The following is a 27,880-nucleotide window of genomic DNA, read 5'->3' as shown; positions in this document are numbered from 1 at the left end:
CCAATGCTATCTTATCTCTGTTTATAAAAACTACAGCATGGTGGATTTTTAAACATATTTTCAGGCCTTCAGGTTTATTGATACAGCAAACTGGAGTGTACAATGAAAACTGTTGAAATTACCCTTATATTTTATGTATTCATACCACTTAAACTTCTACATTTTGTCTTGCTACAACCACAAACATTAAGGTATTTTATTGGGATCTTATGTGAGAGGCCATCACAAAGTAGTGCACAATTGTTGAAGTGGACAGGAAATGCCAGCTGTTCATTATCTTTTTTTTTTGTTATTATTATTTTTGTCAATAAATTTTTTGCAATCGCACGCATTGATTTTGTGGTGGTACTTTAGAATATTTCTATAAATATTTGGAAGTTTTCAATATCTTTTCCCTATTAAACCTCTTCCAAAATCTACTAATACAACCCTAGCTATACAGCAGGGCTAAAATGGAATGGTTTAGACCAAAGCATATGCTTTAGAATGGCCTAGTCAAAGTTCCAAACAAGTAAGATAGAGAATCTTTAGTGACACTTGAAAATTTATGTCCACAATTCAATTGAACTTGAGCTAATTTAGCAAAAATTGAAAATTGTCCGTTTTTGGACATTAAAACTTTGTGGATACATACCAAGAAAACATTCTGCTGTAATGGCAGTGAAAGAGGATTTCTACAAATGCTGAATACAAATCCATAACACACTTTCCAGAATTTAAAAAATAAATAATTGCAAAGATATAAAATATATATATCTATATCTATATATATATATATAAAGTATTTTTGATCTAGTTTCTAGTGCAAATATATGAGTAAACTTGAAATAAAACAAAACTGACTTACAAGTACCTTTTCATGAAGATATAAGAGCTTGCTTTATATCAATAATTTATCAATATTGATGAAAAAATACTAGGTTCACTGGCAAGTTGTTCACTTATAACAGGATCATTTTTCCCATGTTTTTAGTGAAATAATCTCCCAGTGGAATTAAAACTGGGTTGCTAGGTGACAGGCTAGGCTTGGCTGGCGTTGCTAGGTAACACAGCCAGTGGAACTTTTAACATGGGAAAAATGTCTTGAAATAATGTGTCTGTGGAACTAATACTTTTTTGTTTTTATCAATTTTAAAGATTATTTACTTTTATATCTTTCTGAAAAGTTACTTGCAAATTATTTTGTCTTATTTCAAGTGTACTAAGATATATGCACTAGAATTAAACTAAAATATTTGGTAATATTTTGCGTTTTTTTCAATAAAAAATATTAAAAAACCATTTACACTTCCACTGTCTAATGTCGCAGCTCTGACATAAAATCCCACTAAATTGCAAAAAGTTTTCTTTAACGTGAAAATGTTTCTATATCTTGTAGAATTGATTTGCATGTTTGTGCATTATTCATATCACATACTACTGTGAGCATCGTCAGGTAAGCCGAACGCTGCTGCAGGCATGTGATCTTTGCATTGCTCTCTGCTCAGAGGTGATAATGAATGATTCACACTCTGCTGCATACTGAATGTTGTCTTTTTTCCAGCGGTTCCCACACACACAGCTCCTTGTTGGGTGTCTCTATCTGCAGTCCTGTTCCATCAGCACACTGAATCATCTCAGGTCAGCACTAAACGAAGCACAGTCACTGTCCGAGAATGATAAACCACATCACACCACAACCTGCCGGATTCCTGAACCAACTAGATTGTTACGACAAAAAGTGTGACCCCAACCGGCTGGCATGCTGCATAGCCGCTTGACCTTCAATCTTCTACAATAATCTGGAATCGAAGTGTTTTCTCGCTCAGTAATTTTTACCCCATCAGCGAAGTGAAGTGAAATATCTCACTGCTGCCCGGGTTTTGACCTCATTCGGGGTCTCCTGTATGATCCACCTCTGTCTCGTTGGCAGACATCTAACTGCCTCGGTAAAAATATTTACAGCTCTGATTTGAGCATCGTATGACCTCTGAGCTGCACAAATACATGAATGTCCTCTAAACGTCTCTGTATCTCTGACTGAAGGATCTTCTCCTGATATCTGAAAGCTTATTGAGAGCTGTAGCGTTTACCAAAACACTCTGCTCGGGAATTAAATTTATCTTTCAGCTTGTAGCTCAGAAGTTTGTCTGAAACAGAGCCAAGTCTAAGGAAAAGGAAGCATTGAATTTTAGGCTTATTTCAGGGATGCTTTTAAGAATAAATAACAGTAATCTTTAGCGGGCATTTATTGTATCATTTATCATTTATCGTGATTATTGTTGCTATGATAAATTCTAATTGATGTTTGAAACTCGCCAAAACAGTTTTCTCCACTTCTTGTTCAATGAAAGCATCAATAACATACTAATAAATTACAATTTAGAGATGCAAATCGCACTTGTTTATGTGGCTGGTGTCCTAAAGAAGCACATTACAAATGGGAATGTTTTTCAAGTATTTGTGGGGCTATAATTGCTGTGTAACAGCTTTACAGTTGCCTAAAAAACATGTAATAAATAGTTTATTATTGCTTTTATTGTCATGTTGTCCCTTACTCATCGTAGGGCAGTATGAGTTAAAAATAAATTTTTTTTTATTTTCATATCCGATTTTATTTTATTTTTTTTTTTTTTTTTTTTTCTTTCTTTCGTTTAAATCTTCAACAACCAAAAATTTGATTAATCAATTTAATATCGAGTCATCGCCCAGTCCTAACTTAGCTTCTGAAACATTTGAGAGAAAAAAAAACTAAGTAACACTCATGGGTTACTGATTTAAAATGCATTACAAAAGTGTTCATATCCCTTAAACGTTTTCAGATTTTATCGCATTACATCCACAAACTTCAGTGTACTTTATTGGTATTTAATAATCATCATGATTATTAGTCATAATCATGATGACTATGATAAATAATTGTCATGATCATGATGAGTATTAATGTGACCAACCATCTCACATGGGACGGTTTAGCTGTAATGTGTAGATCTTCCTGTTAATCTACTGTAATTTACAAGAGTAAAATTCTCTTTTTGTTTTTCTTTTATGTTGTTTTGGGCACCAAAACTGACTCCAGCCCTGGGGCCCTTGTTCTCTTAAATCCGGCCCTGCTTCCTCTTAATTCATGCATTACTTTACCTTGAACTGTCACTTAAAATTCCAATAACTGATGTTGAAGTTTGTGGTTGATTTGAAAGAAAAGGCATTGAAGAACAAACTACTACGCCCAAGTGCTTCATTAAAAACTCATTTTAATAATCTTTTCATTTGAATTTGGCACCCACAGATGGCTATAATTTGTTTTGATAAAGTTATGCTGTGTTTTCCTGTTTTGTTTTCTGTTTCCTGATGGCCTCTGCTATTCACAGCTAGAGTAACATGTGAGCTGGTTTTCTTTCTTTTGCACCAAAGGAGAGGTGTGTCCTCTCAGGTAGTCTGCACATTCACACGTCTCTGCACTGATCGCACTGATCGCACATCAAGGCTCGCTCTTTGTCTGCTCTGGTTGGTACGCTGTCGTAGAGAGAACAAAGTAGAACAAAAATGCAGCGTGTGATACAGGGCTTTTTGTGATTTCACACAGAGGTTGAGTTTCATTTTATCCCACTGACATGTCTCCAGGCAAAAGCAATTTGAACATCTTCACTTTTATTGCCTTTCTCACCCCCAACATTTAGCAGAGATGGGATATACTGTGCTAATGGGGGGGAATTACAAAGGATAACTTGGAAGGGTTGTAAATCGGTGGCAGGTAAAGAATTGTTTTCCTGTTGTTTTTTTTAAAAGTAACCCTTAATTCTTATGGATTTCATAAAATATGGGAGTTTACTCCAGATTTGGTTTAGTGGGTGTGCAAACTACTGACCCTGAGGCTATTAAATATTAATAATGTTCTGCTGCGTTTGCATAGTTTCCAAAAATATTCTTGATATCTAGGATTTTTAGTTCCACTGGCAGATTATTTCACTCATAACATGGGCGATTATATTAGTGAAATATTCTGCCAGTGGAACTAATGCTTCTTTAATCAATATTAGGGAATTATTGACTTATAACAAGCTCTTATATCTTACCAAAAAGTTACTTGAAAGTTAGTTTTGTCTTATTTCAAGTGTACTAAGACATTTAAACTAAAACTTAGACCAACAAACTTGGTAAAATGTTGTGTTTTTTACTGTGAATGTTTTAAATATTGGCTTGTTTCTAATTTTTCACCTGATTCTGGTATAACTGGTAGATCGGTATAACATACCATAAACATATCAAAACATTCATTAATGTAGGAAATGAGTTACTTACGACAGTTGTTACAATTATAATTACTGCTGCATGAAAACAAAGTTCCTCAATTGGTTCTGAGGACATTTTATATAAAACAGTGTTTGGGGTTTAAACATGGAAATGGATGGATGAATAAATGAATGAATGGACAGATATATGGATGAACAGATGGACCAATAATCTCTTGGAAAATTTAATCATAATGTAAAATGAAAAGTAATCAGACTCCATACTTTTCAAACTGCTTAAAACTGATATGCCTGTAACTATCTAAATGGCTTTTAAAAATAATCAGGATCTGGCATTTTGCTTCACAGATTTGTCTGTATTTATTAAATATGATGATGCTATTGACTGAAAGAACAACACACTTAGATCATAGCTGCAATCAAGCCAAACCGGACAAAAAAAGAAAGATTTTGCATTCATGATTTAAAAAAAATAAGTTTTTCTGTACATATGTTATACTTCTAACTCCTCAAGTGGCTTTTAGCTTCACTTGGTTCAAATTATATAAAAAATAAAATAAAATCTCCTACTGATCACCTTTTTCTATGTAATTATTAATCGGTTAATCCAAAAAATAATCAAGAGATTAGCTGCACTGATGTCAAGTCAAGCAGAACATCAGTGCAGGAGATGAAAACTCCAGTAAATGTGTAGGAATAAGCTCACATACTTCATGTGAGCTTTTCACATGAAGTATGTTTTTTGTTACAAAATGATCAAGCGTTCACTAAAGTAAGGCAATAAAATATGTATTTACCTTTTTAAAAAAGGAATTATGCTTTGATATATTTCTCACTTTGTTTAAAAAAGGCTTAAATAAAAAATTTCAAAATGTTCCAATGTTTTTATCCGATTAATCGTCAGAACAATCAATAACTAAAATCATTGTTGGCTGCAGTGAGAGCTGAGGCGTTTAATATGTTAGTCTCTCTTTAAAAGTCGAGCCATCTGTTCTTTCTCCACTTTACCAAATTAGGCTTAATGCCGTTATATAAATACTTCACTTCTGGCTCTGTTAAATATAGTTTGTTCTTGCCGTTTGAAGACACAGAGAGCGCTCAACACACTGACCACAAGACCACCACTTCCTGTTTGCTTAAGTTCACTTCTGATGAAAAATTATTTTCATTATCTGCTACTATGTTCACTTTAACACAATTTTATACAAGCAGTTTTCTTCTTTCTTTCTGATCACATCTGTGACGGACTTTGTATGTTTTATAGATCAAACATGCAACATTTTTTTGGTAAATGTGAAGAAGAGAGACAGTTTGCTCTCCCTCTGTCAGTCAAATATTCTTTATATATTTTCACAGTTTGTTTTATGTTATTGCCTGAAAGCAAAATGCTTTAAACTCAGGAAAACATGTAAAATATAAGAGTTTTCAGTAGATATAAAATCACTTGCTACTTTATGAGGTTCAGCTGCAGGTAAATACCAATCAATCAGCCAATCACATGGCGGCAATTCAAGTATTCTGGCATGAAGATGTTCGAATCGAACATAAGAATGAGGAAGAAAAAAGGATTTAAGTGGCTTTAAAAAGTGAGATGATTGTTGTTTCCAGTCAGGCTGGTCAGAAACCACTGATCTACTGGGATTTCTATTTATTCACAATCATCTCTCTGGCTTACAGGAGATGAAAAGTCCAGTAAATGTGTAGGAATAAAGCCTTGTTGGTGTCAGAGGAGAACAGGCAGTTGGTTAAGACGAGGAGCTCAAATAACAAGTATTTGCTCGTAACTTATCTGGAAAAGCATCTCTGAATACACAACATGAAGCCATGAAGCAGATGGGCTACATCAGCAGATCACCACACTGAGCGACCCGGAAATCAGCTTCAACGGGTTCAACTGGGTCTACAGGATGAGCAGAAATTCACAAAAACAAATTGTCCAAATGATGCCTGATGTCTGAGTCTAAGTTTCCTCTGAAATATTCAGACAGTAAAGAGAGAATTTGGTGTATATGACATGAAACATTATCTTTTTTGTTCTCCATTCTATTTTTTGTTTTTGTTTTGTTTTACCCCTAACCTTGTCTGGAATATTTTTGTGTATCCTCATAATCCATATTTAGCGCCACCTACATGTCTGGAGGAATAAAAACAGCATTCTAGGACACTTTAATATTTCTGTGTGAATAAAAATAGGATTATAATAGTTTTGGGTAAATCAGTTAGTTTTAATTAGTATGTTTTCTAGTTTGTATTACTTTTTTTCTTTTTGTTTAGTTCCTATAAGTTGTAGTAGTAGTAGTAGTTTAAATTTTTTCATACTTTGGTTTAGGGCTGAAACGATTCCTCGAGTGATTCAAGTACCTCGATTATTAAAAGTCCTTGAGGAAAATTTACCTGCCTTTAAGCTTCGTTAATTTATGTTTTATTATTTAGCGCACCGTGTTCCGGCCGGAACATTATTTGCGTTGCACGGAGGTCTCACTTCCGCCTATGAGTTGTTGACGAAAGCTAAGTGTTAGCGGCATAACGTCCAATTTTCAAGTTCGGCCCGTGGGGATTTTATTGATTGATGATGATGCCCGGGTTTTTATCGTTTTTGGGGGACCAATAAGGATCCTTAAAATGACTGGGGGGATGCCTGGAGTACGGCAGCCTTTCTCCTCCGGGAGCTGCTGGTTGGAAGCGCTGCAGGAGTATTTATACAGGTGAGCAGATAGACTGAACATGGCGGGCGGCGGAGTAGTTGATGGTTACAGTATAGGTGTAGCTTTACGGAAGAACCGCACAATAAATTTAATATCATCCCGGTGTGAACAAACGGGTGGCGGAGCGTATTGTGGCGGTACATGGCTGGTAGATGAGTTTCCGAGTGTGACTAAGGAAGGTGTGTAAATATCCCCACACCACCACTCCAAACAACATTTCCCGTATTCTCAAACCCACAGCTGGACAGGTATTGGGCAAGGTGAGAACTCATCTATTTAACTGGCTGAAGATGAATACATGCACTAAAAGCTGGAGTATAGGCATTTTTTATAAGTGTATTTGTGAGCTTTCCTCTTTAATATTAAATTGAATGTAATTTCAGATCTTTGTATGAATTTTCTTCAGGTTAACTTAGAAAGTGAGCTATTATTGTTACAGGTTAATTTTATAAACTACACCAAAGTAACTGTTAGGGAAGCTCAAAAATGAAAAATTGGACCGATATTGATATCCGATAGTAACACTGGTATTGTGCCAGATTTATCAATATTTTATTTGATAATTTTTTTATCCGAATACTAGATTAATGGTAAGAATAATCGATAGATGACTTGATTACTAAGATATTAATTTACAACAGCCCTACTCTGAAGATCAGGGATGTAAAGCATCCCTGAGGACAAGCTAGGAGTCCTTTTGTTTTACATGTCGCACTATCTGGCCCAGTATGGCATCTACACAGACTGTAAGCTGTACACAGGGTTGTCAGTACCTGATTTAGGAGCAACCCTGGAATCAGCTGGTGGGCACCAGACAGAATGGTTGCTGTCAAGCTGAAGATGGAGAGCTATCAGGTCTTTTGGTCTGTAGGACCCTGGAAGCAGCTGATCGGTACTGGCAGTCCAAACGACATCCAGCTCGCTGATCTGACAGAGAACCCGGCTTTAAATGCATAAACTATAAACCTAAATATTATAAACCTGTCCTTTAGGAATAGATCTGCTCTGCTAGTGAAATGCTCAGAGCGACAGAGACGCTTGTAATCCAGCGTAAAAAATATAAAAATTGGCAATTTAAAAAAATTTTAATTTACTTTTTAAATTATTTTTCTAATAATAATTAGAACGCTTAGCCAGGCGGGGAGCTAGTAAAGCATGGCCGGCTGCCAGGCTTATAATACACTGGGGGAAACTCAGCAGTTAAAGCTGCAATAAGTAACTGAGAGAAATTTTTTACATATTTGTTAAAACTGTCACTATTTCCTAATATTATAACATGAGACGGATAATGTGTGAAAAGATCTCCTCTAACTAGCCTTAGTATTCACAACATGCTAGGCTAGCTGTAATGTAGCAGAAAGAAAGTGGGGTGAGGGAAAGAGGAGATGAGCAGCGTCACATTAGATTGTGATTGACAGCGCTAAGACCCGCCTCCTCGCTCTGATTGGTTGTTTCTAGCACTGGGAGATCAGTTTTTTCATAGATTATCTGTCTCATACCAAACTGTCTTGACATAGAAAGAGTTTCAACAAATATGTACAAAAATATATTGTCATACACTCTACACACTGCAGCTTTGATAAAAATATGTTCAGTTTTTGTTATTTAGTTTTAGTTAACTTCAATAACCTTGACAATGAGCTGCCCCAGTGTTCGTAGAAAATATATTTTGGAAAATGGTGCATAATAAAACTACATCACCAAACTGATTAATTTAAATGCTCAGAATGCCCTTTCCATATTTTAAAGGGAGAGAGCATGCTTCTCTAAAGGGACAGAGCATGCTTCTCTCTCGTGACGATTTTAATCACCTGCTTGGCCCTTATTGTTTGGTCAAAGTCTAAAGTGAAGGCATACCTGTCTGATTGTTTACTTACACCTCCAGCACTCCTCTGCCTCTGCTGGAGGAACCCGTTGATCGTCTTTCAGCCCGTTCTAGGTGTGGCCTCCATGTTGGTCGTTTCTGCTCTTCCCTCCCCCTCTCAGCCCTCATCCAATCCCCGCCGCCAAGCACAACTCACCTGAAACCATTTGCATGCTCCTCGCTGATTGGCCAGGTGAAGGCCCTGCGCCTCAGGCCGTCTCTACCAATGGCGACCGCGCTGCGTGACTCATAGGGAGAGGACAAGTTGCTTCACTACACTTCTGCTTTTTTTCCTGTTTCAAACAGCAGCCATTGCATTGTCGTGTTTTTCCCCCCTCCTGTGTAATTTTTTTTTGTTTTGTCAGTGAGAGGAAGAGGTGTGGATCTGGCCACTTCACGGCTTCAGGCACCTTTCCCCCTCATCTGAATACGTCTTGGATTATTCCCAGTTTCACCTTCTTGTTGTCTTTTTTTTTCCAATGGTCGGTGCGATCGACTCTTGTTCGATCGCTATAATGGATCCTGTCATCCGAATCCAGTGTCTTTGAGGTCAGTTGTGAACAACTCTCATGTAAACTTCTCGCTTAGTTTGATAGTTGAAGCCGTTTTGGTTGTGATGTTTGAAGCCAATCTTCAGAAATTGATGAACATTTTTATAAATTTAACCTTTGATTGTCATATTTGGGTTCAAATTGGGTGTACATTTGGTAACAGTCCCATTGAAAACAGAAAATAAGTTAATTTGACACCTGACTTTATGACATTTTTCAGGTACACACCTTGTCCTGTCAAAGGTCTCTCGGGAGCTTTAACAAGTTATTCCAGTTCAACTGAAGAACCTCTCATTTTTTCCACGCTTACTTCTGCTTCACATCTTAATCATGGAAAAAGTGAAACAAATTTCACTGTTTTATGATCAACGTGGTTTACATTAAACCTAAGCTGCTTTATAGAAACTGTGTTTTTGAACGTTATCTTATAAAAAGGGTTTCAAACTTGATTTTTTTTTGTTTTTGCACGTTGTTTTCAGAAACGCTCGCAGCGATCTTTAACTGATGTGCTTGTCTTTCATTTCTTTTACAAATTGTTGCCTTATAAGGGGTGTTGAAGCAAGGGCGGGAACAGAGTTTTGCAAGCCCCTGGACCAAACCCACATCTATTTTTCAGGGTGTGTTAATCAGTAATTACTGACCAAATTGATTTTAATCTGTCGCTGGCGTCCGCTGTCCTGTAGGTGAACGTCAGAAAAGCGGGTTTGTGTGGCGGTTTTCGCCTCCAGCGGTTCTTTCTGTATAAAGTCAGTCATGCTCTGCTTCATGCATCAAATCTTAAGTTCACCAGAACAGAATGTTGCTCTTCTTGTAACGTGGAAGGATGTTTAAGCTTTAGTTGTTTGCTTCCTCTTTTCTGTATGTAAAGATGACCTCCTCCTAATCTGTGTTTTTTTATATATTTACCCTCCTTTGAACCAAATGATTCTGCTTAACTTTTTTGAGAAGCTGTTTCTAAAAGTTGCTCCGAGCAGCAGAGATAAAAGCTTGCTTCCTGTTTCACCAGAAACCCAGTCTGCACTTTGGGGACCACAAAAAACACAGTGTGCATGCTGGAGTACTGCAGCATAAACACGCTTGCAGCCTGAGATGCGTTCACACCCAGTTCAGTTGGAGATGAAGCTGCTCAACTTTGGTTAAGCAAATTGAAAAAAACTGAATTACGGAAAGGATTTTATTATTATTAATCATCATTTTCATAAAAACGTTAGCTGAAATACAGCTCTGGAAAAATATGAGACACCACTTAAAATGATCAGTTTCTCTGATTTACTTTTTATAGGTTTATGTTTGAGTAAAATGAACATTGTTCTTTTATTTTATGAACTGCTGACAACATGTCAACAACAGCAAAAATTTTGTATTTATTTGCAGAAAATGAGAAATGGCCAAAATAACAAAAAAGAAAACAAGTTAATGTTCATTTAGAAACAGCGAGACTAATGTTTTAACTCGGGAAGAGTTCAGAAATCAGTATTTGGTGGAATAACCAGGAGGTTTTCAGTGAAGTGGTCTCTTAATTTTTTCCGGAGCTGTATTTCTTTATCTGCAGCTCAGGGCTTTTTCAACTGGGAAAGAGAGAAAGTAATTTTTTTCTGCATATTTATTCTCACACCCTTTAGCATTTGTTTGTGAATGACTCTGTTGTTGACCTGGTCTGACTTTGCATTTGTCCTAAATTTCTCCTCTTTTCCCACCCTGATTTGTATTGTAAATGAGGCCTTCGTGCCTCACAGTATGACCTCAGACTAGCTGCTGTTTTGCGACACTGTGTGAATCTCATTTAGGGGCTGATAAAGAAGTGGGGCAGGGGACAGGATGGCAGTTTTAGGTTGACTCTTCTTTATAAACAAAGTCAACAAGTCTTAGGCTGTAATTAGATCATCAGGGCTTGGGCAAACGGACCGGGATGTAGCAAGAGGAGGTCCGTCATGAGGACCAGAGGAGGCGGGTTTTGCTGCGTTACTACAGCTTCAGAGTTTTGAAATATGTAAAAATGGAGGGATTGTTGTGTTTCATGTTCCAGGCAGAAATTCTGAAAAGAATAAACAGTGTTTGTGTTCAGCTAGGACAAACGACAGCTGTGATAAATGCATGCAGACTATACATCCAACCTGTAAGAAATGTGTAAACGAGGGTTTTTAAACTGAGGTTCTGTTAGAAGCTTGTAAGCAGTCAGTATCTCACCTGTAGCAGATAACGCGCTTGGTGTTTTCATTTAGTATAAATAAATGTTGGTTGGACTCTCAAAACTTCTACTTCTACATTATAAATGCTATTTTCAGAACAGTTTAACACATTGTAATTTTTCCATTTAGACATTATTTATATGGAAACCATTACATAGAAATTGAAGTATTGGGTTGTGCAGCACCAATGAGCATCCTCTGTGAAACATGCAGGTCAGTGTGCCTTGAGAACCAGGCTTGGGAAACACCGTTTTAGAGTAACTATCTAAAATTAAAGTAAGGTAATGTAAAAATGATGGATTTAAGTGAATGTTATATTATTGACTTTTCCACTTCCTTACTTTTTCATCAAAGAATCTTACAGGAAGACCATTGGTGGCACACCGACTCCAACCTCTGTTTCCTGTGTAAATAATCACTGGCTTCTCTGTGAAAATATAAATAAATGCCCCAATCCTGCAGCAACGACTGTGTGAAGGTTTAAGGCTGTTTTAAGACTGTAGAAGTTCACCTGCTTGTACAAGCTATTAGGTTCTGGCATCCGTTAGTCTGGATTTATACTAAATGAAGATAATTATCTACTGCAGGTAACCACTTGGATTTTAACAGAAACTCATCATCCCTCATAATCCCTTTAAGGTATGAAATGGATCTGGGCTGTCTAGTTCTGCGACATCAGAAATAATGTCATGAGGAGATTTTACAGATCTGTAGAAACTGTATTTCAGAGAACATTAGGCTATTTTATTTTGAGTTTCAAAATAATGGTAGCTGATGATGCTCTTTTAAAGCTACATCTTGAACTGTGAATTTATCTTTATTGAAAGTGAGTAGGTGTGTGCAGCAACAGGTAGGGGAGGGGCAGCTCTGCTTTTATTCTGGGTAGTCTACAGATTCTTAGAAAATCAGGTAACTTTTACTGAGAACTTGTTAAAAGGAGTAGGAACAATCTGTCAGAGTATTTTCCCACAACGTCTAGAAACCGCTGATATTATTAACCGCCACCCAACTCAATATCTGTTGACATGTAGGGCTTTTTCACGGTTCTGTCTAAATGGTAGGTTGGTGTTAAGTGTCATTCTAACATCCATTAATTTAGAATATTGAGTTGGAGGTGAGAAGTTTTCATGCCTTTGGCCTTAGGATGATCAGCTAAATAAAACTACCACAATAAATCATTTCCACCTATTATGGTCTGTACGGCCATAATGGGTTGTTTATGGCCAGTTTAACAAGTTTTGAAATTCTCTTACTTGCAGTCAGGTGACCTGTAGTTCCAGGACATCTGGCCCATAATTGAGGCAGCTGCAGGAAAACATCAGACTCATAGTGAAACTCTGTTTTATTTCCCTAGAGTACCTTATTTTTGGTCAACGTAGATGGAAAATATTAACATGAGAAAGTGTAAGTCTATTTTGCATGTCTCTTTAGAAGCTATTATCTCTCCCTGAAATGGATTTTGGCTTAACGGTCGGAGAACGTGTAATGGGAAGTTTAATTCCTGTCAAAAAAAAGAGAAGAAATCTGGGTGGGGAAAGTTAATGTTTAACTTTCTCTTCTGCTTTAGCAGCTACTGTGCCTCTGAGCAAGACGCATTCTGTATCCAGTTGTGCATTTGAGCAGTAGGTACAGAGAGAAGCCCTCCCTTGATAAATAAAATTAAACTGATTGAGCAATGGTGTCTCCGTGTTGCAACCCTCTCATACTTGGAACATGCTGGGACTGGCCGACCTTTTCTCAGTAATACACAGCTGTGATCATCAAATCTGAAGAATGTTTTTACCAAGACAGACCTGAGATATGCAGAGTATTTAGATTTTAATCCATGATTCACCTCTTAGATTTTTCCCTTCAGAATTTAATGGCTGTTATTTAATAGTCTATTTTTCTCCTTCACTTTGATAAATCTGAACTGAATGGGGATGGAAGGCTGAGATTTATCCTGTTACAGATTTTCCATATTCTTAATTGAGTTAGAGGTCAATAAATCCCTGACATTTTTACTAGGAAATTTATTTATTGTGGAATTTATACCTTCAGTTACAATGATAAGGTAACTCAAAATACCATAACCATGGTTTTGTGTCTGTTTTAACTTTATGCTTCAAAGCTGTTGAATCAATAAAGTTGGTGCTAAAATGGAGGGATGTGTGGAGCGCAATAGACTCCACAACAGAAAGCAAGCCAACAACTTTTTAGCTAGCTCCCTCCCTCCTTACTTATCTATTCGCAAAACCTAACTGTGTTGTTGATAAAAGGTCTGACAAAAACCTCAGTCTAATTTGATTAAAATCCTAATTGTCAATAAAAGAAGGACAATGTATGATGTCGATGCTTATAACCGGTTTTAAAAGCGTTTAGCGATTAGCATAGCTAGCGCGGTTAGCGTTGCTAGCTGTTATAGCAGCCTCTATGTTGAACTTTTAGGTTGTAAATGCCCCATATCTTATGTGAGGAACTTCCAACAGGCTGCTGCATTTCCAAATCATGTGTGCTTCTTGACAGATGGATGTTAAAAGTAAAGAAATAAATAAAATAAGGTTTTGTGTTCCAGCTGTTGCTTTTTTGGCTTCTCTGTTGAACTCTTGGAGTTGTTATTGTGACAACTTGCAGTTCTCCTAAAACATTTTCCCAAAACACATCAACATTTATTATTACCTAATTTTTAACTCTAAAATATCGTTAAGCAGTGGAGTATTCTCTGTATTAAACAGAGAACTGTAATTTAAAGGTTACAGATCTATGTGACGTAGATCTATCCACTCCAGGAATTACCTCATCAAGTATGATATTTATACTAGATTGGACGGCCACATCTCTATTTGTAGTGTAATAAAAGCAGACTCCTTTCTTTACTCCTAGAGTGTACTGACCTTATTCTAGTACAGATCATTAACTTCTTTCTTTATCTGTCTCAGATTTTCACTTTTGCTATAGTGAAGATGTTTAGATAAAGCTTAAAACATTAATATAAAGCCATCAATAACTAACAATTAAGCTTGTTTGCTCCACTTGTTTTTTTTTTCATCTCATAGGCAGAGTACATCAGACAGGGAATGGTTTTGTGATTATAGATGAAAAGAAAGAGGGTCAAAATGCCCATAAATGAGATATATGGGGCATTGTGACACACCTTTTTATGACGTGTTGTGGTTATGTAATGCTTCTGTGAGAGCAAAGTCTCTCAACATGGCTGCAATCCTAACCCTGATAGTAATCTAAGGTATTTAGGTACAGTTATGTGAAACGTTAAATTAGGTATTGTATAATCTTAGTCTTAATCAAAGGCATTTACTTTGAATAATATTTCAGCCAAGTGAAGGATCCTGTCAGACGCTAGGTTGAAAAATAAAAACAGTTTTCTTCTTCGTTGAGGTGCAAACCAGACAGTAAAAACCATAAAACAGACAGTTTTCCATACCTTTATAATTTTATACCTTATGTCATCAACTTGGAGGTCGTATATGTTTATCTGCTATGATTTGTTTGGAGCATTTGCGTGGGTGAAGGCAGCTTTGAGATGCAGGTTTATTTCATCCCAGATAAAAGCAACATGCAGAGCATCATAAAAATTTCCATTACAGATCTCCGTTCAACTCTGTCTTCAAGCGAGTCATTTGCAACTGCACTGGTTGTAGAAATATGATGTGTTTATGCCTTTATGCTTGGTTTTCTGAAGTGGCCTGAAAACACATCCATGGTGCAGTGTTGTTCTTTCCAATCATGTGGTTCCACCCTGCATGAGGTAACGTCATGCAGAAATCCACTCCCCTGTGCGAGATGTGTGTGAACATAAAACTGACTTATTAGGACTGAAATAGGCTTTATCTTGTGCTGATTTAAACAATGTGTGGTACAGAACGATCTGTTTTGATCTAAGCACAGAGGGAAATTGATTTCCCACATGTTTTCCAGACATTCTTGCCCCAGACATCCAGCTGCAGTGATGACTGTCTGCAAGCATCAGCAGCAGATTCTCGTATGGAAAACCAAACTGTGTATTTATCAATTAAATGTTTATCTTTACGCTCAACTTTAACTACACATTTTTTAATAAAACTTTCTTCTAAAACTATAACGATGTGGGTGACTTGTAAATGTTTTATTTAGTTTGAAGTTTCTCTGCAGTAATATTTAAAGAGGACAGTTTTTCTTTTTGATGTGAATGCATGAACGCCATGGCTTTAAATAACTCCTGCATGAGTATTTGTCTATAAACTTTCATGCACAGCCTTGGTGTCAGAGCTTTTACGCTGCATTTTAGGTAAGTGCCCTTTGCATGCAGTCGTCATATCTTCAGGAAAATGCACATAAAAACAATGCGACATATAAATTGTACATGCTGCAAACTGTCCTGCGTTTTATTTCCAGTTACATTCTGCAGAACTGATGATGTTTTCTTTCACATTTTTCTGAGAAAGGATAAGTTGTGATGTTGTAAAGTAGAATAGCTTTCTTTTCTTTTTTTAGCTTCTGACTTATTATGGGGCAGTAGAAATAAAGTTTCATGCTATTAACAATTTACTTATTTTTGTGAAGTTTCTAAAATAACACAGTTTTTATAGTTGTTGCTATGTTGGCTTTCACACAGGCTAAAAAAAATTGTAGATGAACCAAATTTGGTAGAAGCATTTAGCATGGTGTGCTTTTTATAGCGTGACATTAGCTTAAACACCGTGTGGCTTTTAAACAGCATCATCTTTTCTTTCCAAGCGATGACTGACTGTTTTCCATGACCAACAATATTGTCTTTTTTTTTTATTTGAAAGTAAAGCTGGACAATAAATCAATAGCAGTATATATTGTGATGAACACATGATCAATATAAATAAATAATACATCTGATAGAATATTCAATATATACAATATTGACTGAACTCTGATTTAGAACCGCACAGCATTCTGGGAGATGTAGGCTTTAGAGGAAAGGCTTTATCTGCTCAACGTCTCACAGTGAGCTAATCAAAGTTGGTGGAATTAACTAACTCACTCACTCTGTGGTTACCGAGCAACTCACTCACTCTGTGGTTACCTAGCAACTCACTCACTCTTTGGTTACCTAGCAACACCCTGTGAAGTAACTTCCGCAGCAGCAGTTTAAGGTTTTCCTTTAACTGCTTAAAAATAAAAATGCAACATTGCGTAGTGAAAAATCTTGATAAAACAGAAAAGATCACGCCACCAGTTTGGTAGTATTTAAGATATTTAAAACAAAAACAACAAATCAATAATTACTGATATTGACGGATTTGAAACACTTGCATTGTGATAGGTTTTTCGGCTTTTTGTTCCGGCCGTTTTTGGAAAAAAAAGACTTGTTTTCTTTCAGCAGCAACAAAAGGGGAGAAAACGGCAATCATTCCTATGCTTTCTCTGGTACCTCATTGAAAGGACTTTAATTTGTAGAGCAGAAACCTTCAGCGGTACACCTTGACACCGCCAATTGACCCACACTTACCTGAAAATTTTACTAATTAGTTTTTGTGAGTCCAGTTGCTAACTGGGATTTCCTGTACTGGTAGAAGCAGTTTGAGGCCCACCTGCTCTCTCTTTGCCGTACTGCAGGACCTGCTTTACAGCCCTCTCCCTCTGTGTGTTCCCAAGCAACAGCCACTCCTTGTTTACCTTTGCGTTTTTGCATTGTGATTCTCATCAGGATAACACAACCCCGGCCCTTCTGGAGACCGACTGTCGGGCCTCTTTATTCAAAGTAGCACCAGAGGATAAACTGATTCCTTACTTGCGTCCATCTTCCTGAAAAACGACACGTTTGGTTGAACTCATGTTCTTATCTTTTGCCTCTGCTTCTCGTGTAATTATTGTACATCCTTAATATGGTGGAACAATACTGCAGTGTAAATATTTTGCTATATGAACCCCGCTCAGCACTTCTGTGTCTAAACAGGTAGTTTATTGTCCTCATCTCCTGCACCCACGCTGCACCTTCCTCATCGGCTGACGATCATAAACAAGTATATTTCATAAAGCTCTCTCAAATATTGACCTACCCAGGCAGACTGTCCTTCTGCTTCCTGCTCTGTCTCAAACACTTCTCCATATGAGTAATATAAACCATTGTATGATGTGTGCGGGATTAAATTTGTTGGCATACAGACCAAGTTGTAGAAAATATTTAAAGCTGCAGTATGTAACTTTTACAAAGAATGCTGTGACAGTTTGTTAGGAAGCAGATAATCTGTGAAAAAATTCATCTCCTCCATTTCTTCCCTGAATTTCTACTGCCATGTGAAGAAATGCACCGCTCCCGACCAAAAACAACCAATCAGAGCCCAGAGGAGGGTCTTAGCGCTATCAATCAATCAATGTCTCATACCAAACTGTCTCGATGTAGCGACAGTTTCAACAAATATGTAAAAAAAATTTTTTTATTAAAGTTACATTATGTTTTAATGTTTCAACAACATCTAGTGCGACATTTTATCTCGGGTTTGAATTGTTTTTAAATTAACAGTGCAGGAAAACTGTTTATCCACTGTAATGTTTGGCCATGCTAACTAGCCTAGCATTCACAACAGGCTATGCTAGCTGCAGCGCTACTCCAGATTGTGATTGACAGCGCCAAGACCCGTCTCTGGGCTCTGATTGGTTGTTTCTAGTTGGCACTGGGAGAAGGCAGAGGATCACATTTTTTCACAGATTATCTGTCTTATTCCAAACTGTTATGATACAGTGACAGTTTTATCAAATATGTAAAAAATACAGTTTCATAAAAGTTACCTACTGCAGCTTTAAATCAGGCTCGAGTGCTTGAATTAGAATCAACATTGTAATACATAAAGAATGCAACCCTCACGGTCACTTAGTTTGAGTCACATCGCTGTGCGAGTTTTTCCTCTGCTAGTGTTTAAAATATGCATCTCAAAATGCAGTGACTCCGCACTTCTGTGCTCAGATCCTGGAACCGGCCACATTTACTGGCTTCAAGATTAGATAGAAATGTTGGAGAGTGACACCTTACACCACTCTGACCCAGTATCCAATTGTGTGAAATCAGATAAGACTCAAGTCTTGGAGGGGAGCTGGGCTGTCTCAGAGCGAGTGGGCCTATCTAGGGCTTCACCAGTGATCAGACGGGAAGAGCTGATTAAGTTATTATAATTTCTTAAACCAAAACATGAGCTGCAGAAGTTTTAAGAACAGCTCTGCAGAAGGTGTAAACTGCTGTTTTTAACTTTTCAACTAGTCCTGGCCAGAGTGAGATACTGAGTGTCTGATAACATTCAGTAAAAATGCATTTTACAGTGTTTACGCAAGTAAAGTAAAACAAAAAATGATAACATTATGTGGCTATATAGGTAAAAAATAGATATTATTTTGCTGTTTTATGTCCATTGTTATTATGATACATAAATGCAGACATGCAACTGTCAATGTCTTACAGGACTGAAAATATATCTAAAAAGCCAAAATAAAATATTCTCCCAACAATCAGTGTGCAGCAACAGGTGGGAGAGGGGTGATATTGCTTTATAATCCATATAACGATATATTTTCATTCACTCTGACACTTTTATTAAAAGACAGAACATATTAGTGATATTGAAACAACAAATTTTTAAAACTGTTGTGTACTATTTGTTTTGCTTACAGGTCTCTGCATTATCTAATAGTTGCAAATACAGCAGTATAAATTTCTAATGTCTCAAACAGTGTCTGTAACCCTCTTACTACCATTAGCATGAGAGTTAGCTTGGTTTTAGCATCAATATTACTAAATACATCAAATAAATAATGTTTTACTTGCTTTGAGGGGAATTGTGAGCAAGTAATTTTAATCTTAAGACGTTTAACTTCTTATTTACTTTCTTTTTGCCCTTTCTGTTTGCTCATGCTAGCTAGCTAGCTAGCTTGGTTTTTCTTTAAGCCTACTTAAAAAACAAAATACCTCTTTTGTATTTTAAAGAGGTATTTTTAAAATACATTTTTAGTGTACATTTTGTAAATCTTGGACTAGACAACTGTCAGTTTTATAGTTTTATACTATCGTTCATGCTAATACTTTGTTAGCTTCGTTTTAGCATATGGTATTTGCCAGAAAAAAAGCTCTTTAAATCAAATTTTCTCTAATATTAAGAAAGACAGTTTTGTACTGAGCTACTTTATGTTTAAAACATTTTTTATGTTAGGATACACATTTGGAGAAAAGGTAATCTGTGTTAGTTTAGCTTTAACATGAGATGTAATCTCAAAGTAAAAGATAAGCTGAATATTTTCCTCTTGGTAACATGTATATCATACTTTGTGTGATACTTGCAAAAGAAATAAGTGGCCATTTTAGTTTATTTAGCTAGTTGTTTTGTTAGTTTATGCATTAACTGGCAGATTTAGAAAACATTTAACACAACTATGAAGTAAAAAACCTAAAACAATAATTTCCACTTGGGAAATCAAAGGGTTTCTCATCAACATTTAATTTAAAAACATGTCTGTGAAAGTAGCTGAAATAAATGCAACCTGTACTTCTGCATTACTTTACTTCTACTGTTTGAATTCTGAGATACATTGTTGTTGCCTTGTATTGCCAATACTTTGTATTGCTCATTAATTGGCAAATTTCTCAGGTTCTTACAACTTGCAACCCAAATGTGATCTGACTTCCAGATATATAAATATTGTTGCAGCCCAATATACCTCCTTCATGCCTGTGGGGAAGAACAGCAAACAGTCGTTTCCAGAATGCCAGGCTGCTGTTGTCGGAAAAGCTTGACGCATAAAACAGAAATCATTATTGTTTCCCTGCCTGCTCCATCCCAAGGTGTGTTCCCTGTTAGATATTTCTGCATACCTGACGGTGGGTGGACACATGCGCCTGCGTGTGTCCAGACCTGTTTGGTATGCGCAGCCGGGTCCCCTATCCAGCCTCGACTCTGACTTGGAGCACTGAGACTCCTGCGCTGTATCTGAGCACATACCTCAAAGTGTACTAAAAACACATCATCGTACGGAAATTATTATGGCAAAGTTCAAACTGTAGACAAACTACAAATCGATTTCTGTCCCTTGAAGGTAACAAGCTGTTGTGTTGTAGTTGATCTTCACATTTTGAAGTAAAAGAGGGATGTCGCCTTTTTCACCTCTTCTGTTCAGGTTTGGAGCGTTCTGCAGGTATTTTTCTGGGTATTGTGTCCTCTCTTCCCAGCACTGGGCCCTGTGCTGTAACATGTTGGTATGAATGTAAACACTTCGAGCTCCAGCTGTCACCAATCTAATCTAATGTGCTTGAGACTGAAACAAAAAAATCATGCTTTAGTCTGTTTTTATCTTTAATTAGATATTTGGCCAAGTTTTCTAAGGGAAAATGAGAATTTCCCGACTCTTTAAGCCTCAGGTAGTTGCCACTCGACAGCCAAACACCAGCAGAGGGAAGAGAGTCTAAGCTGGGCAGTAAGAAGCAACCAGCGTTCATGCACTGACTTGCATGTTTTTTATTCACTAGTAAAAATGGAGTGACTAGCCATGTAGATGCTATCAAAGATGATACTTTTTGAGATGAATAACGCAAAAAGAAAAGACTGTAATTGAGCTGAAGCAATGCTGTCATGTTTGGAGTAATACCTTTTAAATTCTGGTTGTTTTGGATTTTCTGATACAAAACTAAGTCTTTTATTTTCTTTTTCCTACTGATTGGCTTGGAGATATTTTGTTTCTTCGTCTTCTGCAAAGACATGTCGATTCCCAGTAACCATTTTAACCAGCTGAAGGTCACTTCCAGTCATTTTGGTTTGAGTTATAATCGTTTTATTTCCAAGAGTGAGGTGGTTCAGATGTGGGATTAAATGTGGGATTAGAGGAAAAATATTCAGGAATGGCGTGTAATGCAAAGTTTTTGTTTGATATTACACAGCTGAGTTTTGTTACAAATAAGTTTTTATAATTTTTATGGATCATTTATGTCCAATTCATGGAAATAACAAAGCATAAGAAAAATACACCAACGTATGATTTAAGTAAATTGAAACAAAATGGTTGAAAATGTCAGTGCTTTTTAAATCAAGGTATGAAATAGTAGCACCAAAGATTAGTGGATATAATATGTAGGCATTATTGATGCAGACTCAGTGGCACATTTAGCCATCTGAATCAGCTTTCACTGACATCTGAAATTTGTGGTAGAGATATGCTAATGTTTATGGAGATTAGGGAAAAAATGTGGGTAAAGAGTAATATCTTTGTGTTTTTAAGTATTACTATTTTGTCCCTTATGTTGATTTAACGTCTGTTTAAAGAAAAAAGACGACTTTATTCCCACATATCCAAATAATGGCAGATCTGTTTGTTTTACTTCGTTTAGGTGTTTTCAGTTTTGATTATCCTAAAATATGATTAAACCAACTGTATTAACTGCTTATCTTCACCAAAGAGTAAAGCCAAATACAGAAAAGAATTTATTTTAAATTACAATTAAAGTTGGTTCAGAAGATCCTCAGGTGGGTAATGGCTAATTTAATGGACCATTTAGGTACAAAATGGCAAAATAAGCAGCACCTAACCTGAGCAATACGGTTATTTTTTGTGGGGATTGTGTTTGAAATTTATTTTGCTCCTTTTGTCATTTTGTATCTTTGCAATGTGTTGTACCCAACATTTTCAGGCACAATGTGGTGCCAGCCACAGGATGTTTCTCACAGACTTTGTATCGAGATGAACCCGGCGAAGGGAACATTTCGTACCTGCTTTTATAGACAACTTAAAATGCAACTGTAATATTGCACATTATTGATACTATATTTTGCCTTTTGTTCCACAGTGAAGCCTGTGATAACCAGAAGTTGTTTTGAGCCAATCAAATAGACGATGGTGAACAAGCCATGTTGCATAACCAACCTGCAGCGGCTTGTTGTTTTGTATTTAATGTTGCATCACTCATAGCAGATTACTTCAGCTTTAAGGATGTACCATCACCTCTGCTGATGTTTCCTTAAGTGTTAATCAGAAAACAGAGAGGTCTATCTGCGCTAACTCATGCAGATAATCCTCACTCCAATCCTTAAATAAAAACATCCAGATCCTGTGATAAACGTGCAGCAGCTGTGTGGACATCAGAAACAGCAGCAGCAGCAGCAGCGCATCACGCTGTGATGTTTTAACACCACAGTGGTCTTTTCTGGGACTTTTCTGCAATTTCCTGTCCCGTTTTCACAACTTTTCGCGGTTCTTCCTATCGGTGACATGTGGCCTGTTGCCACATTACAGAAATAGGTTGGTGGGGGCAGTTTTGACTCTGATGTTTTCCACAGCATGGACATATCGACGGCTAAATTCAATGACACTTCCTGGGTTTTAACTGAAGGATTGGTTGGGTTTTTACACATTTCAAAACCACAATTTAAGTTTTATTTATAGAGTTTTTGAAGGACTTTGAAGTGCTTCAGCAGTTGCACACACACTGTGTTTGTGTGTTGGTTGACCTATGTCGCATTTTGACATACGAGAAAGCCCTGATGACAGGAACTTGATAGTTCGTTCTCAGAATTCGCATGAAACTGACTCAGAGCCAAGTTAGGGATGTGAGCGTGTACACATGGTTTGGGGTTTAGCTGCGCTGTTAGTTTCTACCTAAAGTGTCATCCATGTGGGCAGATGTCATCTTTTAGTTAAAAACGTTGAGGTCTTTTTGAATACGTTCCTGTCAAAAGGTTAAAATCCAACATTTCTTGCTAATCGGATCAAAGTTTTGCTATTTTACACCCAAATGTAGTGACTTTTAGCGAAACACCCTTTGATTTATTTTTAAGAAAGCGCCACCATTTGCATGTTCTACGTCACCGCTGCAGATAAATCTAGCAGCTATATGATTCATGTAGGAAATGCTATATGTCTGGTAGGCTTGAACCTATCAGAGTGGTGGTTTGTTGTTTGAGAAGGAAGGAGGGGGAGTTGAGAACTTTCCGTTGTTACACAGAGAAAGAAATTTTGTTCTGACTGTGGTTTAACAGACAGGAAGCAGCAGAAACCCACAGTTCAGTGATGCTGTTCCTGTGAAGGCAAGATTCACAGGTCAGTTTGTGACTCTTCTGCTCGGTTTTAAGCTTTGTCACTGCTTTTCATGGCCGCCGTCTCTGCTTAGCCAAATAAAAAGGAAAGTCTGGTCAAGTTAGACGTGAACGTGGGAGAAGGATTTGTAATGAAACGTCAGAAAGAAACTAACAAAAAATGCAACCAAAGGAGAAGTGGAATGTGGTCATTGAAGACATTTCTAAACTGCCATCTCTGGAGACATAACTAAGTTCTGCTATGTCTGATATCTTAGATCCCATAAAAAGCTTCATTTTTGTACCAAAATAGTTTGTCAGGCAGTATAAACAAGCCCCATTCATTTAGAGTCGGAGTGGAAAAGTACAACGCTCTCAGGAGGAGAGATTAAATTCCTTTCTCGTCTTTAAAGCCTCTCTGCTCGAGGTGACGTTTTTTCTCGGGCTCTGTTTGGATCTGGCATGGCACAGATGTTCACAACCAGTCACTTCTTCCAGGTGAAAGTCGAATATCAAATCCTGCTTTAGTCTCTAATGACTGAAATTATCTCTCCGTGGTTTGCATTCAACTTAAAGGATGGGTATTGTATGATTTATTGCACAATCAAGTAAGCATGTCACCTGCAGTTGTTGTGAAAATGCTGCAGACATCAAAAATAACTTCAAAGAAATTTGACTTCACATCATAGTTGTTTCTGACGCCTTGAAATTGGTCTCTGTCTCTTTAAGAAGCTCCTACTGTTTCTGACAGGCCCCCTTCAGCGTGTCATAACAACAATGCTTCAACATTTATAGCCACTTTTAGGAGCGTTGTAGTTCAGCAGACATCAGTTCATTTGAATTCAAAGGACAAAGTCGAAGTTTAAGGGTGTTTTCACACCTGAAAGTTCGGTAGACTCTCATTAATTTGGGACAAAAATTGTAACATTTGTTGTGTTTTCAGCTGCTGTGGTTCATTTTCATACTACAGTGTGTCAAACCAACTGAAGTCTTTAGAAAACCTATTCCCCTCCCCACCTGTGGGGGCGCTGCACCAAGAGCTACTGAAGGGAACGACACAAAAATCTCTCAAGAAGACACTGAGTACAACTTCTGTAAACAAAAATGGAGTGGCATCAGATTTTAGCGGTTTTCTTTTGTGTCTTTACTAAAACACCAGGAGTCATTTCTCCCGCTAATATTAGCATTGCGTGTTTGTTTTGGTTGTACTTACCCACAATGCCCTGCATTGTAGTCTGCTTCCTGCTTTTGAAGCGGCCTCCAGTCTGCTTTGCATTCACATGCATTCAAGCTTCACCAGAGTTCACTTCAACTGAACCAGAACTTATTATTTTTAGGCGGATTTTAGGTTTGATTTTCTTGTTCTGCATCAGAGCTCGGTTAGCATTCGCACTTCAAACCCAAACAAACCAAACTTTCCAGACAAACAAACAGTTTTATTTAAGCAGATTAAACTGGACTGGTGTGAATGCATCCCAAGTCAAGTCTGAAGTTTCAGTACAACTGAAGCCGGTGCTGATTAAAGAATCACTCAGCTGCAGTTTCTAATTCTAGCTGTAAACTAGTGTCTCTGTCTCTTTCCATTTCTGTAATTTTGAGTTGCTGCACTCATGGTTGCAGCAAAAGCGTTCCTCTTATTCAGCTGAAAGGCTTTGAGTTTAAACATGCTGAGACTTAACGTACTGTGCAATACCAGGCGGGAAGAAAAATGTAGAACATACAAAAAAATACTGTGTACAAAACAGTTTTTGTGAGCTGCTGACAGAGCTGCAGCAACCAGGGAAACCACATAGTCTGATTTTTTGATTGGCATTTATGCAACTCCCTAATTGAGTTGGCAACTAGTAATAACTTTAATTATATGTATATATATATTTTTAGTTCTGGCACAAAATGTGGAGCAAAAACCTCACTCAAAAAAAAACCCACTGTTTTTTTTTTTTTTTGAGTGATGGTTTTCCAAAATCCTGGTGTTTGGCCGACATTTTTTTTCTTTCTTGGCACAGAAAACTTTATTGTAACAGGTTTATGGGCAAGTTTATTTACTTTTTTAAAACAAAAGGAAACTTCTGTCCAGAAATGAGGATCAGGATCCCCTGATACGCATGTGGGCTATCGCAGGGCTCCAGGAATGAGCTCGAGACTCGTATCACTGAGTCATTTCCTTTACAGGAACCCAGAGGATCCTGCAACAACAGCATGCTGACAAACTCAGTGAGGTCAGGCCTGTGGACGCATCGCTTGCTAAGCTTTAGCATAAAGCAGAATGTTTTTACAGCTCTTCTGCGCTAAATATAGCTCATATCTACATAGATAAAAGCTTCTGTTTTGGTCACTTTTATTCAAAGCTGGATGAGTTTTATGTCTACACTGCAAAAACACAAAATCTTACCTAGTAATTTTAGTCATTTTCTAGTGTAAAATAACAAATAACATAGGATATTTCAAGACTGTTGAGCAAATACTGTGAAACCTTACAATCTCACACCAGTACATTCTTAATATTAATTCTTGAAAGTTGAATCAATGAGATTATTATTCTTATTTAATTTTGACAATAAATATTCTCATAATACAGATTCAATTCTTCAAAATCTCCTTTTTATATACAGCAGCAATATATAACTGCAAAAACACCAAATCCTGCCAAGTATTTTGTTCTAGTTTCTAGCGCAAATATCTTAGCTTTGTCTTAGTTCAAGTGTATTAACTTACAAGTAACTTTTCAGCAACACATAGGAATTTGTTTTAATTCAATAATTACTTAATATTGATGAAAACGTACTGACATTGGCTGACTATGTCACTTGTAATAAGACAGTTTTGAGTGACTAATCTGGCAGTTGAACTGGAACTGGGTTGCTAGGTGACGGGCTGGGCTTGGCTGGCGTTGCTAGGCAACAGTGCCTGTGGACCCGTAACTCTTTCATTAATATTAAGGAATTATTTACTTAAAACAGTAAATTTTAAGTCAATAAAACTGACTTAAAACAATAAGTTTGAGTTTATCTGTAAGCTTTGTCTTATTTTAATGTACTAAGATATTTGCGATAGAAACTAGACCTAAAATACTTGGTAAGATTTGATGTTTTTGCAGTGTACCTGTGTACAGAAACAGTTTTATATCAATCAATCAATCAATCAATCAATCAAATTTAGTTTTACATTTCAGAAACAAGGCAGACAAAAATAAAAAGTCATAAAAACATCATATAGTCACCAGTTGAAAAACTAGTAATGTTACTCTTTATCAAGTTCTATTGAAAGACATAACATATGTTGATAAATGTTTCATTTATGATTTAAAAGCAACTGGTGAGTTTTTAGTCTAGATTTAAAGGAACTCAGTGTTTCAGCTGTTTTTCAGTTTTCTGTACGTTTCAGTGCTCCACCTGAGTAAACTTTTATTTATTTTTTTGTAACCTGAGCTGAGGATGACTTACAAATAAACATTGACCGGTCCCTTTTTTCTTGCATCTCTGTGTTTGCTCTCCTCACATGCAGGGTGAGTCATTACATAGACATTCAATTGGCTTAAATTACCTCCTTTCATGGTCAACAATGAGCTCAGCTGAGGAGACCAAAGTGGGGAAGTTGGGCCTTCTGGGAATTCACCATTTGTTCATGAATCCTTCGTCTAATTGGCTGTTATTGCGATTGGCAGTCACCATGTTGTATCGGTGAAGAAGCTCAGCGTTGGCTTCCTCCTCGTCCTCAGTCTGCTTCACCCCAGGACGGCTGGACAAATACTGGACAGCACTAGATGGACAGAAAACTGTGGGAATATAAGCTTCTAAAATATTAGTATTATGTGAATATACTGTAGTATAAAATGCCAAATGTAATATGTGTGCCTATCATAAACTGCAAAAACAACAAATCTTAGCAGTTATTTTTGTCAAGTTTCTGCTGCAAATATCTCAGTACTCTTGAAATAAGATATATTTTGTTATATTTGTTGTATATTTGGTGTTTGAACTATTTAAAAACCGTTTCTGCAAGATGTAGGAGGTTGTTTTAAGTAAATACATCTTGAATAAAGATATAAATTACTAGTTCCACTGGCAGATTATTTGTCGTATAACAAGATATTTTGTCAGTGTTTTAAGTAATATAATCTGTCACTGGAACTGGCATGTATTTAAAATAAATATTAAGGAATTATTGCTTTAAAACAAGCTGCTACATCTTGTGGAAAAGTCACTTGTACTTAATTAAAGTGTTCAAATCTGTTTTCACCAGAACTGGAAAAAATACTTGGCAAGATTTTGAGTTTTTGAAGTGTATTTATATAATCTTTATTATTTGAGTAGTTTTTATTGTCAATATTACATAAAGATAATCAG

At 36.8% G+C, this 27,880-nt stretch overlaps 1 protein-coding gene across 4 annotated transcripts in view; it reads left to right on the top strand.

The window, feature by feature from the left end:
• Positions 1 to 27,880, top strand: part of elf1 (E74-like ETS transcription factor 1) — a 61,726-nt gene that overhangs the window by 10,152 nt on the left and 23,694 nt on the right. The window contains exon 1 of one of the 4 annotated variants that reach the window (XM_016667715.1): positions 9,074 to 9,350. The exons of 2 other annotated variants lie outside the window; for them this stretch is intronic. The gene's annotated coding sequence lies outside the window, so the exon portion shown is untranslated. Of the gene's footprint in view, positions 1 to 9,073; positions 9,351 to 27,880 lie in introns of those variants that run through there. One more of the 4 variants, XM_007544786.2, reaches the window with a different exon arrangement.

This window comes from Poecilia formosa, unplaced genomic scaffold (genome assembly GCF_000485575.1).
Source record: "Poecilia formosa unplaced genomic scaffold, Poecilia_formosa-5.1.2 Scaffold2215, whole genome shotgun sequence".
In the NCBI taxonomy this organism is placed as follows: Eukaryota; Metazoa; Chordata; class Actinopteri; order Cyprinodontiformes; family Poeciliidae; genus Poecilia; species Poecilia formosa.
Note: the sequence above shows the minus strand (reverse complement) of the source record. Positions and strands in the feature narration are given on the sequence as shown.